Genomic DNA, 6,026 nt, shown 5'->3' with positions numbered 1-6,026 from the left:
AAATGGCTTATAAATGATGTTGGATATATTGTCACTCACTTTTGAATGGTTAAAGCAGAAATCAACAAACAACCAACTGTCTCTCTTTGCAGACATTCTGAGTATTTATGGTTTGTAAAGGTTTTGTGTTTTATACATTTTTTTAAATTATACAATTAATATCAAACAGATCACAAAATGTCCTGAAGGAGGGCTTTAGGATGGTCTCTCTGATCTGATTTGGCAATCATTTTTTTGGCTCTGTTTTGTAATTTGAAAACAGTTTTTTATGCATTTCTCTGTCTTTCTACACAGTTGGTGTGGTAAGGAACAATACTTTGTTGTAATGTAACTGATTTTAATTTATTTATTTAATGTATATATATATATATATATATACATATATATATATTTTATAGTATAATGAATACCGACAACGAAAACCTTAGTTTCTCTTTGAATTTCTGTACATTATTTTCTTATTATCTGTGATAACTACATGTATGCATGAATGATTAAACAATGCACTCCAGTACACCACCTGCAGAGTGATCATCCAGTGACAGGATACAACCAGGCTGCTGATAAAACTGCATCTCATCATGTGGCAGCCAGTAGTTTTCATTTCCCCCACCTGAGATTAGAAACTCCTGCAGTCTGAACACTACATCAGCGATATATTGAGGATCTGCAGGTGATGTAACAACCTCTCATAGCTGCCATACTGACGGGCAGATATCATGTTACTCTAAGTACTGATAGCACATATAATAAATGCATCAATACTTACGACTGAGGGGAGAACTTTATAATATATCCACTGTGGCAGACAAATGTTGAGTTAAAAAAAAGGAAGTACCAACCCAGACCCCAAACATAATTTCCATGTCATCATCATTTATTATTTAAAACTTAAGAAGACACATTGTGGTGGAACCCTCAGTTTCAATGGTGCCAAGGTACAGCAATACAAAAATACAGGGAATACAATACATTTTAATTCAAACAACAATAAAATAATACATAGTTTAACCAATTAAAATATTTTAAATATAAATTGAAGGTACAACATTCAAAAGTGTATGAATGATACAATAAATGAATGAATAAATGAAAATAACCAGTACTTAAAGGTTCAGTGTGTAAGATTTAGGTGAAAGGGATCTATTGGCAGAAATTGTATATAAAATAATCCTGTGTTTTCATCTAAATTGTACACATTTTTATTTTCTTTACCCTATAGAATGAGCCCTTTATATTTAAATACTTTATAAAAGTTCAAAGTTCGCTTTATTGTCAATTCTGCAAATGCACAGGACATGTGTAGTATTGAAATTGCGAGACTCTCAAACCTGTGGTGTTAGTGACATTGAATAAACAATAATAACAAAACAATTAACATTAAATTGTGGAGTCGGAATGAAGTGTAACCGTGTGTAAAACTATAAAACTATATAAAACTTATAGTGTGTAAAACTATAAATAGTGCATAGAAGAGGACAGTGCATGAAGTGAAAAACCAGTGTATAAAAGTAAAAATGTAACAGTGCACACACAAGGGGGGGCAGAGTCCTGGCCCGTGGACTCTGCAGTCTCCTCCCTGAGGGTAGCAGGCTGAAGAGGCTGTGTGACGGGTGGGTGGGGGGCGGAGGGCTCTGCGGGTGAGGCAGGTGTTGTAGATGTCTTGGAAGGGGGACAGAGGGACGCTGATGATCTTTTCAGTCGCTCTCACGATGCACTTGAGGGTCTTCCGGCAGGACGCGGTGCAAGTGCCATACCTCACCGTGATGCAGCTGGTCAGGAAGCTCTCGATGGGGCAGGGGCTCTGGCTCTCTTCAGCTTACATCAGGGGCGGGTCCTCTCTATGGAGGCCACCATGTTTTTTACAGTAGCCCAAACTCAACACCTTTTCCATTTTTATGACAACTGAAGGCTACCACAGGTTCTCTTTCATGTTTTTTTTTTTGGGGGGGGGGGGGGGGGGGGGGGGGGGGTTATTCAGCTGTAACGTGTAAGTTCCCCACTAAATTCTGCACACTGAACCTTTAAAAACAGTGACAGTCACAATCAATAGTTAATTCTCCCAATTGTCTCAACAGTGGAGTCAGCTTGTAGTTCTGTTGATCTCTATTCCAAGTGTGTGGAATACACTAAAAATCTGAATTTCCTAACTCTGTATGAATTTCAGCTCATGTATTCCTTTCAGTTAACATCGTCAACATGCAATGTGGATTGTAAGCATTTAAAAGTGCTAGTGTTTGGGAGAAAACTATACAGGAAGAAACGATTGTGTGTTGTTCATTTGGACCCACCAACTTCACAAGGCTTCATGTTCAGTATTCAGATATTTCCTGCAGACAATGTTTCAGAACAGGTGAATGTGTTAAAGAAGATGTAGTGGCTCTATCATAACTTGAAATAAGTCAGGGTTGTCATTAAAGCAGTTTTATGTCCACATTGAATCTGCAGACGGTTACTGTTTCCTGCTTTGTTCTAATCAGGAAACAGATGGGGCACGTTGTGCTGAATGAACAGTTTATGTCTGATGCCAATAATTTGTGCTAATGCAGGAAGACGTGCGCACCATCGGCATGGTCTTTCATAACCTTAACCATGTGAGAGCGGCATGTGCAGATATTGTAGAAAGAACTTTAGGTATCAGACAAAAAATAATAAATGATGACATTTGTATAAAACCATAGTTTTTATTTTATTTTCTTGTTTCTTTTTGAGCAGGCAAATACATCACATTTATGTATCTCTTATTTTTTAAATATGTTGCTGTACATATCAAAAGCTCAGTTAAGACATTTAGTCATAAGGTGAAAAATAGGTTCAATGAGTGATTATTTGATTTATACCTCTGCCTCTAATATGATGCCGATGGCGATGTCACTGCAAGACTTCAATAGTGCAGTGCACTTAAGACAAGTATTCTCATCACTCTGTGCTAGGCTACATGTACTAAGATTGTAAATCTGAACTGTAACTGCTTCTTGTCTACAGTGAAGAGAGATTGTTAGTCCTGTGAGTAGAGAGCCAGTGTTTCTTTCACTGGTCGCCTCCTACTGGGCTGGATCTGCCGTCAGCACAGAGAATGTGAGCTGCAGCAGACCAGGAGTGTGTAAATAGCTTCAGGTTTGAGGAACATTGTGGGAGCAGGTGTTAACTTGAAGAATATTATAATAAAAATGTATTGTTCGGACTGTTAATGCCTCTTTTCTTTCTATGTTGTCCTATTGTGTTTCACCTAGGATACCTGAACACATTTCATCATTGCTGGAAGACATTTTAAGTATAGTTACAGCACATATGTGTGAAGATTATTTACGTATTACCATTCTCAGGCCTAGTAAGCAACCATGTTATTCTTCTTCACATTAGTTTTCCTCTCTTTTCCTTTTTTTTATTTTACATATATATATATATATATATATATATATACTCATTTCATCCTCCAGGTTAAGGCTAGAGATGTCAACCACAATATGTGGTAGCTTTTTAGACAAGAACAAGAAAAGAATTTCAAACCGCTCTCAATCCCATGGTTTAAAACACTCTTATACATTGAAATGTTTGTTTTGTCAGAATGTAAATGTAACTTAACCACAGGAGTTACTATACAGCTTTCTTCTATCTAGTTTGCAACATTATGGCTGTGGTCGAAATCACTCACTAATCACTATATAAGCCTCTGTATAATGTTTAGTGACATTTTGTGCTCTGTATAGCTCTATATAGCAATGTTTTCCAGAATGCATCATGAAAAGTCTTGTACAACCAATGGTCACTAACCGAACAAAGTATTCCCTCACACACTTGTGGCGGGAAGACGATAGGAGAGAGGGCAGCAGGAACGGTCTGATCTGTCATACAAATGTAAATTATAGCTGAGCAGCACAGTCACACATCCACAGCACAAACTGAGGCAAACAAATGTATTTCTAAATTTAAATATGACCATTCAACATGCTTATAGATGCACTGTATGAATGTGTGTGAATGGCAAACTGTACTGTAAAGTGCTTTGAGTGGTCATTAAGACTAGAAAACATATGTATAAATACAAACCATTTGCAGTAATAAGTTATATTACTTGTAGTCTAATGCTACATCTCTCATTTATTGGTTGAAATTATTGTCTGTGCTAAAATAGTATAATAGTAGTAAGTATATTCAAATGTTTTTCTTCAACAATGTTTGTGAAGAAACTTTAAGAAATTGGATATAAGAAACCAAACTGAAAAACTGGCAGTATGGTGGTGCAGTGGTTGCACATAGCAGAATGTGAGCATGAATGGTTGTCTGTCTCCAGAGGTTGCCCTGTGATGGATTGGCCTCTTGTCCAGGGTAGCTAGTCCATTTCTGCAAAGGATAAACGGTAAAACTGGAATAAATGAATGCATGTTAACAGAGACTCTTGTTATTTGATGCTTATCAAGGGGTATTGAAGTTTCCTATTGATTAATAAAAATACTCCTGCCATCAGCCTGTTACAGCTCTCTGAAATGCATTCAAGCACCATCTATCAGTTTAACAACAACGTGTTGTTTCTATCTTCGCCATCTTTTTAACAAAGTTCCTACAGATTCTCTATCTTTAAATAAGCTACATTTCAGGTTAAACGTGTCTGTTTCTGGGCCAGCCGTGAACACGTCTGGCCAGCTGAATGCTCCTGGTGGCCTAAATACTGCCACACAAAGTGGGACACAAGACACCACGCGGAGCTGAATGTGGGTTCTGTCGAAGCAATGCTGTCTGTAGTGTGGTGTATCTGCATCGTACTAAGAGACATCAAGACTATCAGTGTAAGAAGTAACACAAGATTAAATGATGTGATAGAAAGTCAACAGTGTATTGAAAGGCCATTTGGGTGAAAGATGTGAAGCAAGTCTGCATCACATCTGAACTCTTGCTGAACTCATTGCATGGACATCAAATGGGTTCATTATTGAGTGACACAAGTTATTTTCAGTGATAGATTGCCCATTAACAATTCATCTCAGTTTGACAGAACTGTTCAGCTGCCAGAGGAAAAAAATCTGAAAGTGTGTTTTCAGCCCCTTCCAGTTTTGTTATGCTGCAGTTCCTCTGACAGCCTATTTGACTTTCCCAACAGCCAACCTCAAGGTGCAGTAACTGCAGTCAGCGTAGCTTTTAGATGCTGTGGCTACAAGCAGCAGGGGAGGCCAGTTAGTCCTGCAATCTGCTGCAGGAAAGTTAGACTCTCAAGACTTGAACACAATTACAGCAAGATAAAGGAACTAGTGAGAATGCAAACCATATTATACATCTGTCTCTGCAAAACCTGGCAGTTACCAGCCTAGACGTGATTGTAAACTTTCCCAACATTTTACTGCAGGAACCAAGAGGAATGACAAAACAAATGTGATGACACTCCACCTCTGCAGCTGTCACACAGTTCATCACAAATGTAGTATTGATGCCATCATTGTGGACGTAATTAGAAATGTTGCATGTACTTTAGTGGGGTATGGAAACTGTTTTCAGGATGGATGAGACCACAGTTTTGAGTGGCATAGCAAATGGTCTGAATGCTTTTGTACATGGGAGTATTTGGTTTTTGACTTTAGAAAAAAATAAAATAATCTGTTTAAGCGTTGATAATATTAAGTGTAGATTGATAAGTAAATGTCATTTTTGTCCATTGGGTCAGTTACTTAAAACAAATTGAATGGCAATTTTTGTAATTAGTATCATAATCCATTAGATCACACACATTTAAAATATAAAAAATGGATGCAGCCACACATTTTGAGTCACAAAAGTATAATTTTTCTCTTGAAATATAACAAAATATTTTGATTTCAAATAAAATGCATTCAGCATGCAAGATAAATGTTTAACCTTTGCTGAGGTCTGGGTCTCCACGCACCCTTCTGGTTTAAAATGGAGCAACTATTACAAAGTTGTATTACTTCTGGTATCAATAGTTTTGATGCAAGATTGTTGCTATATTTTATTGACAGAATTAAATGTATTCATGTAATCCCGAACAATATACCTACAATCAATTTAATCAATTT

The sequence above is a fragment of the Paralichthys olivaceus genome, chromosome 1 (assembly GCF_024713975.1).
Source record: "Paralichthys olivaceus isolate ysfri-2021 chromosome 1, ASM2471397v2, whole genome shotgun sequence".
Classification (NCBI taxonomy): domain Eukaryota; kingdom Metazoa; phylum Chordata; class Actinopteri; order Pleuronectiformes; family Paralichthyidae; genus Paralichthys; species Paralichthys olivaceus.
The sequence above is the reverse complement of the archived record's forward strand: the minus strand, read 5'-3'. Positions refer to the sequence as shown.